The sequence below is a fragment of the Crotalus tigris genome, unplaced genomic scaffold (genome assembly GCF_016545835.1).
Source record: "Crotalus tigris isolate CLP2741 ecotype Arizona unplaced genomic scaffold, ASM1654583v1 scf7180000024477.215749, whole genome shotgun sequence".
Taxonomy (NCBI): Eukaryota; Metazoa; Chordata; class Lepidosauria; order Squamata; family Viperidae; genus Crotalus; species Crotalus tigris.
In genome coordinates this window covers 132,128-146,606 of record NW_024100647.1, presented here as the reverse complement: position 1 = coordinate 146,606, position 14,479 = coordinate 132,128, and the positions used below count along the sequence as shown (strand labels likewise).

Below are 14,479 nucleotides of genomic sequence, written 5' to 3'. Positions count from 1 at the left end.
GTGGGTCACATCAGCTGAGGGTCTTGTGATGGATCTTGTGAGGGTCATGTCAAATCTTGTGTTGGGTCACATCTGCGGAGGGTCTTGTGATGGGTCTTTGAGGGGTCAGGTATGGGTCACATCAGCTGAGGTGATGGGCCTTGTGAGGGGTCTTGTGAAAGGTCAGGCATGGGTCACGTCAGCTGAGGGTCTTGTGATGGATCTTGTGAGAGTCATGTCAAATCTTCTGATGGGTCTTGGGATGGGTCACATCAGCTGAGGGTCTTGTGATGGGTCTTTGAGGGGTCAGGGATGGGTCACATCAGCTGAGGTGATGGGCCTTGTGAGGGGTCTTGTGAAGGGTCAGGCATGGGTCACATCAGCTGAGGGTCTTGTGATGGATCTTGTGAGAGTCATGTCAAATCTTCTGATGGGTCTTGGGATGGGTCACATCAGCTGAGGGTCTTGGGATGGGTCTTTGAGGGGTCAGGGATGGGTCACATCAGCTGAGATGAGGGTCTTGTGATGGGCCTTGTGATGGGGAAATAAAATCCAGTGAGGATCGTTGGGAGGTGAAGGGCTGGTTGGAGTAAGGGGGGTTGAAAGACGGTGCCTTTTGCTGGTTGCTTTCGTGGTACGACTCCTTCAGTGAACTTCAGTAAGTTGTTGTTGTTGTTGTTGTTAATTGCGAAGTCGTGTCCGACCCATCGCGACCCCATGGACAACGTTCCTCCAGGTCTTCCTGTCCTCTACCATCTTCTGGAGTCCATTTAAATTCACACCTCCTGCTTCAGTGACTCCATCCAGCCATCTCATTCTTTGTCGTCCCCTTCTTCTATTGCCCTCCATCTTTCCCAGCATTAGGCTCTTCTCCAGTGAATCCTTCCTTCTCATTAGGTGGCCAAAGTACTTGAGTTTCAACTTCAGGATCTGGCCTTCTAAGGAGCAGATTCGAGACAATCGGATGCTGGAAAAATGCCCAGCCCTTTTCCTGGCATCTTTAGGAATCTTTCCAAAATGTCTCCCTTTATAGCTGCCATTAAAAATTGGCACTCGGAGAGAGGCGTATCCAGCTGAAATTTTTCCCCTCAGAAAAAAAATGGAAGCCATAATTGTTCTCTTTTGAGCGAGGCGCCGTTTTTCATGCTCGGATCTTTGACATTCCCTAAGTAGATAAGTGAGGGGAAACTAGCACAAACAGATGTGATACAAGGGAAAATAGGATTTACTTCTGCTAGATTTTAAGCCTGTTTGCCTTGAAGCAAGTTCCAGGCAAATACAGACAAGTTTTGAGGTGTGTATGTGGGGAAAAAAAACAACAACCAGGCAGCAAAACTGGATTTTATTTTTATTTTTATTTTATTTTTTAAAAAAACCATATTGACAAATTCTGGAATGACACGGCAAAACGTTTAACGAAGTGGATTTGAGAGAAAAGGTTTTCTCCGAGGGAGAATTTTCAACGAATTGTTACAGCAGTGGCCAAAATTGTGGAAACCTTTTGGGAAAAGTGTTCAGTAGAAATGCCACCTTTGGCTAAGTTTATACCCATTTTGCTTATAATTTTTTTATAACTATAGCCTTGTTCACTGAATAATACCATTTTACATCGCTTTCTGGGCAACCAGTCAACTCTTTGCACCATTACTTTAATTTTATTACGTTTTACAAGCTCACTAAATGAAAGAACACAAAAAAAATCCCGACCAACTTGATAGTGATCACATAACACACTGACAAATGTCCTCCTCTCGGCTTCAATACATGACATCAATAACTGAATCCTACTGTGATCTGATTGGCTCGTTGCCAAAACAAGAGGACACCTGATTGGCTCTCTAAAGTTAAACACTCATGCTCATTGGCTACCATCAGATGAAGGAAAGCTACCTGATGTCAACCTAAGCAAGTTGTGCTTCCTTTTTCTGGTTATTTGGCTATAGCTTTTCATAGAATACAGTACAGATAATTGAACAAACATTGTTGCACTACATTCTTGACTAAATTATCTTTCCATTGATACATAATTTTATGGTACTACTCCACCCCAAAAAAGTGGTGTTATTAGCCATCAAACCTCAAAAAATACACTTTGCCCAAAAGGTTTCCACAATTTTGGCCACTACTGTAAGTGATTTTACATTTAGACAAGAAAAAGCAAATCCGCAGGCATAGAACAGGTGGTACCTGGCTCAATAGTAGTAACTATTGAGGGATCTTGGGGTCTGAGTGGATAGTCACTTAAGTATGAGCCAGCAGTGTGAGGCTGCAGCCAAAACAGCTCATACGATCCTTGGTTGAATAAACAGGGAGATGGAATCAAGATCACGTGAAGGATTAGTACTGCTTTACAAGGCCTTGGGAAGGCCACACTTGGAATATGGCATCCAGTTTGGTCACCACGATGTAAAAAAGATGTTGAGACTCTAGAAAGAGTACAGAGAAGAGCAACAAAGATGATTAGGGGACTGGAGGCTAAAGCATATAAGGAACGGTTGTTGGAATTAGGTATGTCTAGATATGTCTTCTTCCTCCTCCTCTTCCTCTTCTTCTTTTTCTTCTTCTTCTTCCCCTTCTTCTTCCTCCTTCTTTCTCTTCCTCCTCCTCTTCTTCCTCTTCTTCCTCCTTCCTCTTCTTCTTCCTCCTCTTCCTCTTCCTCTTCTTTTTCCTTTTCTTCTTCTTCTTCCTCCTCCCCCTCCTCCTCCTTCCTCTTCTTCTTCCTATTCCTCCTCCCCCTCCCCTCCTCCTCCTCTTCCTCCAACCTCTTCTTCCTCCTCCCCTTCCCCCTCCCCTCCACACCCTCTACTCCTCCTCCTCCTCTTTTTCCTTGTCCTTCTTTTTCTCCTTGTCCTTTTTCCCTCCTCCTTTTTCTCCTTCTCCTCCTCCATTCTTTTCATCAAATCACTTTTGAACTTGTCTACCTGCCAAACCTAAACAAGGATTTAAAAATAGTTCACACACCCACCCCCTTTGGTGAACCAGGCCAGGCCAAAAATACCAGATTCCCATCCATCCATCTTAACAAACACCAAGTCCTCAGGGCTCCCCTTGCACCTGAGCGTAAAAGGCAAATACTGCTTGCCTGAGCAGTATGCAATGCAATTAAAACCATATTGTTTTCATCTCCGTGGAGGAATGGGGAAGAGCAGGTGGCCTCCATAAAATTTGCACTCCATAAAATTTGTACTTGGGCCAACACCCCCCCCCCAAAAAAAACCCTGCTTGCGATGGCAGATTGGGGGAGTGCCGTTGCTTTGCAAATTTTGAGTTTTACCTTCGTGCAGGAAGCAGCTGCGAATTGCCAGTTGGCCCACCTGGTGACGGAGGTTTTTTGAAGTTTCAGCTTCCATATTTATTTCACGCTATTCTTCTTTTTTGTTTGTTTGCTTGTTTTGCAAATGGATTTTATAGTTAGGAGTTTCTCTGCTTGGTTTGAAACCTCTTTCTCCCTTGTTGGAAGAAAAGTCTTCATTCTGGTTCATCCAAGCCGGGAATAAACATGGCAGCTGCTTTGGGAAGAAGGTTGTAGTTTATTGGAGAGGAGAGTCAGATAGGAAGATGGTTCTGGCAGCAAGAGAAAAAAAAAAGGACCGAGCACATGTGGGGAGTGGGTTTTTATACCCTCTGAAGACTTTTGTTTGGAGTTATTTCCCCATTCCTATTTTGAGGCTATTTCCTGTGTCATGTATTCTGACCTGAGTCTGGGTGTGCCCTTTGGCCTTTGTGAATTAATCCTGCTGTGTCCTGTCTCAGGTGGGATATGCAGATTTTAAGTCTTTGTCTTCCTAACCTCCTAGCTCCAACTCTCCTGATGGTTTACATCTGCATTTGTACAGAGCTGGTTTCTGCTTGGGGGAGGCAGACTTGGGGCTATTAAGCAAACTGGGCATGCTTTTCTGCCTTTTTAAGATCCTTAGAGGAAATATATTTTTCTTCCCTTTTAATATTTCCTTCTCTGGGGGGCTGACTTCCCACACCCTCTTATAAATAACGAGCTGGAGATGTAGAGAGGAGAAATCCTTTGGCTGGATGGGGGTCAGGTCCCAGGTGCTTTTAATCATCAAAGGGCAGTCTTGCAAACGAAGAGGCAGCCCCGGCCACATCTGGGCAGCTGTGTTCTCTGTCCTGATTAGAGAGAGAGAGCAGGTGTTTCTCTGGCACCTTCTTAGGAATTAGTTTTCAGTGGATGGTGACCTCTTCTGAGAAAAGCAGTCGCCTCCCTGTGAAATAAATAGACCTTCAAAAGGCCTTGAAATGTCGCTGACAAGTAGTATAATATCTCTAAAATACGTGAAAGATGAAACTATTGGGACGGTATCCTCAAAACAACATGTGCCTGAAAACAGAGATGGATCTTACTTCAGTACGTAAGGTGTGTGTAAATGAAAAGTTTGGATATTTAGATAATCAATACTGGGAAAATTATAAGAATGGCTTGAATGTTAAGAGGAAATTAAGCTTAAATAAGCACTATGAAAACGGTGGACTAATAAGATGATTTTTAATAAATGCAACACCAGTGGATTAGGAAAAAAAAAAGTCAGGTGGACGTTATTTGTACGAACATGAAAACGATGTTTGTATTGAATCATTTATGCCTTGAAAATATGAAGAGTTATACCTGTTTAAGGTTGAGGAAGGAGAATGCTATTGGAAGAAGATCAAGGAAATATACCACTAATTAATACACTAATTATGGATTTAGAAAAATTAATCATTATTGATTAAGCAAACATGGTGGTCCTGAATTGAATGCCCCGGTTGTTATCAAACTGTAGGGGGGAATGTGTGGCAGAACCTGGAGTTGGAATTGAAAGAGGAATCAGCCTAGAATCTCTATGTAGCCACCAAAGAACTAAGTCTGACCTCCTTATTCTGTAAATCCTTATCTAACTGCCTGGAGGAGAAAGAAAGAAAGAAAGAAAGAAAGAAAGAAAGAAAGAAAGAAAGAAAGAAAGAAAGAAAGAAAGAAAGAAAGAAAGAAAGAAAGAAAGAAAGAAAGAAAGAAAAGAAGACTGACAGTGAAAGGTAGGAAGGAGAGGAAAGAAAGAAAGAAAGAAAGAAAGAAAGAAAGAAAGAAAGAAAGAAAGAAAGAAAGAAAGAAAGAGAAAGAAAGAAAGAAAGAGAAATAGAAAGAGAGAAAGAAGGAAGACTGACAGAGAAAGGGAGGAAGGAGAGGAAAGAAAGAAAGAAAGAAAGAAAGAAAGAAAGAAAGAAAGAAAGAAAGAAAGAAAGAAAGGAAAGAAATCTCCACAGTCCATTAAGGTACACGAGGAACAACAACGTGGAATAGGCTAACATTCAACAAGTAATTGCCCACTTAAGACAGCTGTCCAGCTGAAATGCAGAATTAGGGTAGGTGTGCCTAGTGGTGATCCTAGGACAGAAGCATTATTATTTATTTAAAAGTATTGGCTGCCCAAATCCAGTGGACTCTGGCATTTAATATCACAATTTCCTTTCCAAGCCTGTGTGTGTTTTTGCTGTCCCAAACGTCTACGTGGCATAATTTGCAGCCACCAAATATAATGTTTTATTTTCACTAAAGCAAAAATATGTTCTCTCTCTCTCTCTCTCTCTCTCTCTCTCTCTCTCTCTCTCTCTCTCTCTCTCTCTCTCTCTCTTTATCTCTCTATCTCTCTCTATCTCTCTATATCTATCTATCTATCTCTATATGTCTATCTCTTTATCTCTATCTCTATATCTTTCTATCTATCATCTCTATCTATCTTTCATATCTACGTATCTATATCTATAGTGAGGACAAATTGGCTTTGTTGATTATTCAAAGTCTGAACATTAGGTTGTTGTTGTTTTTTTAAAAAAGACTCAAATATATATTTGGATTCATGCAAAACAATAAGAACATTTTCTGCCCTTTTTTTTTAAAAAAAAAACCATATCGGAATGCTGGAAGAACTAGAATATTTCTCTACCAGCAGCGCATTTGGACATGATTAACCAGTTCAATTAAGCCCGATTCATTTTAAATGGCTTTAGTGTTTGTGTGCGTGTGTGTGTTTATGGGGCTGAGTATATTCTGCAAAACCAGCCCTTTCCATCTAGTTTATTGTTGGCTACATTCTGCAAATCCAGAAAAGTAGACAAGTTCAGTAACCACGTTCAGCGCGTGGAGAAAGGAAAGTCAAATGAAGCAATTCAGTTTTTTCCTGCTAAGTTTCCTTTGCTTCAAGACTGTTTTTGTTGCAAAATAAAATAATAATAAAGACATGGGGAAAAAAGGACAATTAAAATGGATAGCCAGACCTAACTGGAAAGTAGCTATCTCACAGCTCATCAAGCCCCTGAGTTTTTAAAATGCATTTTGCTTGTAGAAGGAGTCCTGCACATAGGCAGTGAAAAAAGTGACTTGGGCCTGTTTTTCACAGCTATGACATTTGCAGCATCCCCATGACCATGTGATCAAAATTCAGCTGCATGGCAAGTGGTTTGTACTTATGACCATCACTGTGTCCCAAGGTCATGTGTTCCTCTTTTATGACCTTCTGACCATGCCTTGGTGAGGCCACACTTGGAATCCTGCATCCAGTTTTGGTCACCACGATGTAAAAAAGATGTTGAGACTCTGGAAAGAGTACAGAGAAGAGCAACAAAGATGATTAGGGGACTGGAGGCTAAAACATAGGAGGAATGGTTGCTGGAATTGGGTAGGTCTAGTTTAATGAAGAGAAGGACGAGGGGGGACAGGATAGCAGTGTTCCAATATCTCAGGGTTGCCCCAAAGAAGAAGGAGTCAAGCTATTCCCTAGAGCACTTGAAGGCAGGACAAAAAGCAACGGATGGAAACGCATCAAGGAGAGAAGCAACCTGGAACTAAGGAGAAACTTCCTGACAGTGAGAACAATTAACCAGTGGAACAACCTGCCTCCAGAAGCGGTGAATGCTCCAACACTGGAAGTTTTAAAGAGGAGACTGGACAGCCATTTGTCCGAAATGGTATAGGGTTTCCTGCCCGAGCAGGGGGTTAGACTAGATGACCTCCAAGGTCCCTTCCAGTTTATTATTATTATTATTATCATCATCATCATCATCATCATCATCATCATCATCCTCTCCACAAACCCCACTCCCTTCTAGCACTGATGATACTACCTAGTTGGGTAATGAAACATCTGCAAGAAAACAACCAAGCTCTGAGAGCATTAAGTACTCCATAGTCCTCCTCCTCCTCCTCCTCCTCCTCTTCCTCCTCTTCCTCCTCCTCCTCCTCTTCTCTTCACAAATCCCACTCCGTTCTAGCACTGATGATGTTACCTAGTTGGGTAATGAAACATCTGCAAGAAAGCCACCAAGCTGCGTGAGGACCATTATGTTTCATGGAAGCCATAGCAAACTCCAGGGAATTCCTTTGTCAAAATCTATCTGGGGAAGGATGATCTAGCCTTCTCCCTGTAAAATAAAAGGTTTCCCCCCCCCCTCCCATCCACTTAGCCTATACCTAAAAAAGTCCTTCCCATGTTTGTTGAGCACTTAAGTTTCTAATGTCTCCATTTATATCAATAGAGGCTGGAAATTAACCGTGTCTAGGTGAATACAGATTGTGCTTATGAGGATGACTCTACTAAGCACAAATAGAGGCTGTTGGGCTACATCAGGGTATTGCTTTGAAGGTACCATTAGTAAGTAACAAAAGCCAAAAAAGGGCCAATGGAGACATGAATTGTAGAGTAACGTTTAAAAGGTTGCAGAAACAAGGTAATTGAATGCTAGTCTTCTTTCATAATATTAATCTTTTCCTTAATAGGACAGTAATGTTGCCTATTTTCTCTTAATCTCACAATCAAAATCCTTGGTGGCTGTTGCTGAACAGTGATTTTTTTCTTCCTTTCTCTGCTTTCTGTAAAAAAAAGCAGCGAAGGGAGATTGTGAAGGATGTTGTTGTTAGTTGCAAAGTCGTGTCCGATCCATTGTGATCCCATGGACAACGTTCCTCCAGGCCTTATGCGTTGAACTTTTTCTATCAAGGAAAAATGACATAAGATAAATGACTTAGATGAGGGAATTGAAGGTTGTGGTTGGTTGCAAAGTCGTGTCCGACCCATTGTGACCCCATGGACAACGTTCCTCCAGGCCTTCCTGTCCTCTACCATCTTCTGGATTCCATTTAAGCTCACACCTCCTGCTTCAGTGACTCCATCCAGCCACCTCATTCTCGGTCATCCCCTTCTTCTACTGCCCTCCATCTTTCCCAGTATTAGGCTCTTCTCCAGCGAGTCCTTCCTTCTCATTAGGTGGCCAAAGTACTTGAGTATCAACTTCAGGATCTGGCCTTCTAAAGAGCAGTCAGGGTTGATCTCCTCTAGGACTGACCGGTTGGATCACCTTGCAGTCCAGGGGACTCGCAGGCGTCTTCTCCAGCACCAGAGTTCAAAGGCCTCCATTCTTTGGCGTTCAGCCTTTCTTATGGTCCAACTTTCACAGCCATACATTGCAACTGGGAAGACCTTGTGAAGGATAGGGAGAGAAAAACCATTATCAAAAGATGCTTTGGTAGTGTTCTCTTTTCAGAGTTTCACTTGATATGTGGCATCAACGTCCCTATTAAATGAACGTTCTAATAATAATAGTAGTAAAGTTGGAAGGGACCTTGGAGGTCATCTAGTCCAACCCCCTGCTCAGGCAGGAAACCCTACACCATTTCGGACAAATGGCTGTCCAGTCTCTTCTTAAAAACTTCCAGTGTTGGAGCATTCACCGCTTCTGGAGGCAGGTTGTTCCACTGATTAATTGTCCTCACTTTCAGGAAGTTTCTCCTTAGTTCTAGGTTGCTTCTCTCCTTGACTAGTTTCCACCCGTTGCTTCTTGTCCTGCCTTCAAGTGCTTTGGAAAATAGCTTGATTCCCTCTTCTTTATGGCAGCCCCTGAGATATTGGAATACTGCTATCATGTCCCCCCTTGTCCTTCTCTTCGTTAAACTAGACATACCCAATTCTAGCAACCGTTCCTTAGATGTTTTAGTCTCCAGTCCCCTAATCATCTTTGTTGCTCTTCTCTGTACTCTTCCTAGAGTCTCAACATCTTTCTTACATCGTGGTGAGCAAAACTGGATGCAGGATTCCAAGTGTGGCCTTACCAATGTTCTGAGAGCATCTTCCTCACCAAGCACACGGGGAAGACTCCAGACAAATGGCTGTCCAATTTCTTCTGAAAAAGCTCCAGTGATGGAGCACCCACAACTTCTAGAGGCAAGACGTTCCACTGGTTAATTGTCCTCACTGTTAGGAAACTTCTCCTGACTTCTAAGTTCGATCTCTTTTTGATTAGAATCAGAATAGAGCTGGAAGGGACCTTGGAGGTCTTCTAGTCCAGCCCCCTGCTCAAGCAGGAGACCCTGTTCCATTTCAGACAAGTGGCTGTCCAGTCTGTTCTTGAAAACCTCCAGTGATGGAGCACCCACAACGTCTGAAGGCAAGCCCATTCCACTGGTTAATTGTTCTCGCTGTTAGGAAGTTCCAGGTTGCTTCTCTCCTCCATCAGTTTGGCTGCTTGTTTGTGTTTTTGCAAACCGCGTTGTCTCAATAAAAGTTGCATGGCTTTTCGCTTTGTGCCTTCCTCTGGAGGAGCCGAGGAAGAGAGAAACTCTATTTGCGTGTGTATATCCACATTTCGAAAAGGTAACCTTTTTGCTCCTTTAAAAAAAACAATAAACCCTTCTCGGATTCTGTTCAGTCTCTTCCCTTGCCCCCCCCCCCAAGCTAACTGAAAATAATCTTTTATTCCATCCTTTCCCCTCCTCCCTTCTCCATTTATAAAAGAGACACTCTGGCCCTCTCTAAGCCCTTATTCTGTGTTTAAAATTAATGCAAAGGACCCGGGGGAGGGAGAAGAAAAAAAAATAACCTTGGGCAAGCTTTAAATCAATGGATCGTAGGTTGAATAAATAAATACGAGGAAGATACCTCTCCTAGAGGCATTGTGAGGAAGGAAGAAGAATGGTAAAAACGGATGAATTCAAGGCAGAAGTCTGAAGGGAAACAAGGGAGCTGCTGAATGTAAAGGTCCATTTTAAGGTCCAAGGTATCTATTCCTTCTTTCCCTCCCTCCCTCCCTCCCTCCCTTTTCAGCCTCCCTCCCTCCCTTCCTTCCTTCCTTCCTTTTCAGCCTCCTTTCCCTCCCTCTTTCCCTCTTTCCTTCCTTCCTCTTCCTTCCTTCCTCTTCCTTCCTTCCTTCCTTCTTTCCTTCCCTCCCTCCCTCCCCCCCTTTCTTCCTTTTCAGCCTCCCTTCGTTCCTTCCTTCCCTCCCTCCTTCCTTCCTTTTCAGCCTCCCTTCCCTCCTTCTTTCCCTCTTTCCTCCCTTCCTCTTCCTTCCTTCCTCTTCCTTCCTTCCTTCTTTCCTTCCCTCCCTCCCTCCCTCCCTTCCTTTTCAGCCTCCCTTCCTTCCTTCCCTCCCTCCTTCCTTCCTTTTCAGCCTCCCTTCCCTCCCTCTTTCCTTCCTTCCTCTTCCTTCCTTTCCTCTTCCTTCCTCTTCCTTCCTTCTTTTCTTCCTTTTTCCTTCCCTCCTTCCCTTCCTCCCTTCCTTCCTTTTCAGCCTCCCTTCCTTCCTTCCCTCCCTCCTTCCTTCCTTTTCAGCCTCCCTTCCCTTCCTCTTCCTTCCTCTTCTTTCCTTCCTCTTCCTTCCTTCCTTCCTTCTCCCCTTCCCTCCCTCCCTCCCTCCCTCCTTCCCTCCTTCTTCCTTCCTTCCTTCCTTCCTTCCTTCCTTCCTTCCTTCCTTCCTTCCTTCCTTCCTTCCTTCCTTCCTCCTTCTTGCCTGCCTGCCTTCCTTCCTTGCCTGCCTGCCTACATTCATTCATTCATTCATTCAGTTTATTTGCCACCATCTCACCATGAGGCTATTCTGGGTAGCTTACAAGAATAAAATGGGGAAAAAATACTATTGTAAAAATTACAAAAAACATTACAAGGAATGAAACAATTTTTTTTTTCCCAATCATCTGTCGTCCACTGCTTAAGTGTAAATCCCCTTTTTCAGGAAGGAGCTCAACAGCCTAGATCCAAAGCAACACTACAACAATCAACAATCAACCAAGCAAAGTTAATCAATCTTCGCATGTTGTGTAAAAGCAACTGCTAGCTATTCAATTAACTTGATTAGGTGTTGCTTGAATGTAGCCATTCAGCTTGAAAAGCTGCTTCGGTTGCAGAAATTGGGTCTGTCTAGTCTAATGAAGAGAAGGACGAGGGGGGACAGGATAGCAGCATTCCAGTATCTCAGGGGCTGCCCCAAAGAAGAGGGAGTCAAGCTGTTCTCCAAAGCACCTGAAGGCAGGACAAGAAGCAACGGATGGAAACTAACCAAGGAGAGAAGCAACCTGGAACTAAGGAGAAGCTTCCTGACAGTCAGAACAATTAACCAGTGGAACAACCTGCCACAAGAAGCGGTGAATGCGCCAACACTGGAAGTTTTTAAGAAGAGACTGGACAGCCATTTGTCCGAAATGGTGTAGGGCTTCCTGCTTGAGCAGGGAGTTGGACTAGATGACCTCCAAGGTCCCTTCCAACTTTACTACTATTACTACTAGTTTCAACTTCAGGATCTGGCCTTCTAAAGAGCAGTTAAAGTAGACTTCATCATCTTCTGAGGAACATCTTTTCATATGGTTCAAAAATGGTGTCGCAGTCTCTTGGGATGAATTGTTGAGAAGTGAAATCCAACACTGGAGGCTAAAACATATCAGGAACAGTTGCTAGAATTGGGTATGTCTAGTTTAATGAAGAGAAGGATGAGGGGGGACAGGAGAGCAGTCTTCCAATATCTCAGGGGCTGCTCCAAAGAAGAGGCAGTCAAGCTATTCTCCAAAGCGCCTGAATGCAGGACAAGAAGCAATGGATGGAAACCAATCAAGGAGAGAAGCAACCTAGAACTAAGGAAAAATTTCCTGACAGTGAGAACAATTAACCAATGGAACAACCTGCCTCCAGAAGCAGTGAATGCTCCAACACTGGAGGTTTTTAAGAAGAAACTGGACAGCCATTTGTCCGAAATGGTATAGGGCTTCCTCCCTGAGCAGGGGGTTGGACTAGATGACCTCCAAGGTCCCTTCCAACTCTGTTATCCTGTTATCTGTGGAGTATGCCAAGGTTTATTTCATTTATTTACTTATTCCTCACATGTATATAACCGCCGATGTCACAGGATATGACTCTCAGTAGCCTGCAATAGGACGCAACTATAAAATAAAAATGAAAATATAATTTTTAAAAAAAAATCAATTTGATTAAAAAAAAAGACTAGAAAAGCATCTTTGGTGTTCCACCCAAGGTAATCAACTCACCAAAATTGCCATTTTTCCTGAAAAATTGGAGGACAGCTAATCTATAAAATAACTCCAATGGTTTATAATACTGATACTGCCCGGTTTTAATATAGCTGAAGCTTCCAGTGAATTGAATCCTGTACAATCCGTTGCACGCCTTATTCCGGCATTTATTCGGCTATTTAAGGACATGTAAATATGGCGAATCGAACGTTTTCCCGACCCAGCTTACGGTCAGAAGCATAAAATCATTTTACGGCCAGTATCTCAAAACAGAAACCCTCCACGCTGAAAGCGGAGCGTGAAAGCAGACTGCGCGAGCAAAGTCTATTTAAAAGTGGAATAAAATCAGTTAAAGCTGACTCTAGGTAGCCGACGCTCAAAGAGCAAAAATCACATTACTGAAGGAAGCCACGCTGTCCTATAAATAGAATTTTGGAATTTCAACCTGCTGGAAGGGACAGCAGGGCCAAGAATAAATCTCAGGTGTGTTTCTCTTGGCAGGTGGATTTCCACACCTTGGAAGCCACCATTTCTTTCTCGCGCTTACTAACCTATCAGCCGCAGGTATTCCACTTAAGCACCATGGCAAAAAAAAGAAGTGGTATAATGGAGCAAAACTCACTTAACAAATGTCTCATGCTAGAACAGAAATTCTGGGCTTGCCTTCAGAAGTCGTGGGCGCTCCATCACTGGAGGTTTTTAAGAAGAAACTGGACAGTCATTTGGCTGAGATGGTACAGGTTCTCCTGCTTGAGCAGGGGGCTGGACTAGCAGACCTCCAAGTTCCCTTCCAGCTCTATTCTATTCTACTCTAGTCTACTCTACTCTACTCTGTTCCATTCCATTCCATATTTTCTATTCCATTCCATTCCATATTTTTTATTCTATTCCATTCCATATTTTCTATTCTATTCTATTCTATTCTATTCTATTCTATTCTATTCTATTCTATTCTATTCTATTCTATTCTATTCTATTCTATTCTAATTAACCAGTGGAACAGCTTGCCACCAGAAATCATGGGCACTCAATCACTGGAGGTTTTAAAGAAGAGACTGGACAGTCACTTGTCTGAGATGGTATAGGTTCTCCTGCTTGAGCAGGGGGCTGGACTAGAAGATCTCCAAGGTCCCTTCCAGCTCTATTCTATTCTATTCTATTCTATTCTATTCTATTCTATTCTATTCTATTCTATTCTATTCTATTCTAACTAACCAGTGGAACAGCTTGCCACCAGAAATCATGGGCGCTCCATCACTGGAGGTTTTTAAGAAGAGACTGGACAGCCACCTATCTGAAATGGTATGGTTCTCCTGCTTGAGCAGGGGTTTGGACTAGATGACCTCCAAAGTCCCTTCCAGCTCCTCTTCTCTTCTCTTCTCTTCTCTTCTCTTCTCTTCTCTTCTCTTCTCTTCTCTTCTCTTCTCTTCTATTCTATTCTATTCTATTCTATTCTAACTAACCAGTGGAACAGCTTGCCACCAGAAATCATGGGCGCTCAATCACTGGAGGTTTTTAAGAATAAACTGGACAGTCACTTGTCTGAGATGATATAGGTTCTCCTGCTTGAGCAGGGGAGGCTGGACTAGAAGACCTCCAAGGTCCCTTCCAGCTCTATTCTATTCCCGGAGAGGTAAGATTGAAGCCAGTAAGAAAAATGTTAGCGTCAAAACGAAAACAGCCAGAGTGAATTTTAAAGAGCGTTAAAGAAAAACTTCTCTGTAACAGAGAAGGTCAAGATCAGCTTGAAGGCAACACAGACACACACACACACAGAGAGACACACACACACTTCCAGGGCACAATGCATGATCTGTTAGAACAGCACATTCTGAGTGTTTCCCTTTTGCCTCCAAGAACAACCCTCGCTTGGTTTTATTTCCAGGTCTGTTTTCTTTAGTGCAACACCTACTCCACACACACACACACATGCACACGTGCACACACACACACACACACACACACCGCGATTTGCATCTGATCAACATTGGAAGGACCGTCTGCGCGTGTGAGCAAATGCCAAGCCTGAAATTAATCTTGCGTTGTGTTCTCGGAGAACTTGACGGCGTTGCCTGGTGGTCAAAAGCAAGCAGCCCTTTGCCGTATCAATGGGGGGGGGCGTGTGGGGTTATGGAACTATATCCCTCTGTGCTCTTTAAAAAAAAAAAACCAAGATGGTTCATCAATAGAGCTGCACTTTACTCACTGTGTTCTTCACGGAGG

General features: G+C 43.1%; 1 protein-coding gene across 1 annotated transcript in view; it reads left to right on the top strand.

Moving 5' to 3' along the window:
- LOC120303715 (t-SNARE domain-containing protein 1-like) overlaps window positions 1-14,479 on the top strand; it is a gene marked incomplete at its 5' end in the record, with an annotated part of 105,873 nt that overhangs the window by 41,518 nt on the left and 49,876 nt on the right. The gene's annotated exons all lie outside the window — the stretch shown is intronic.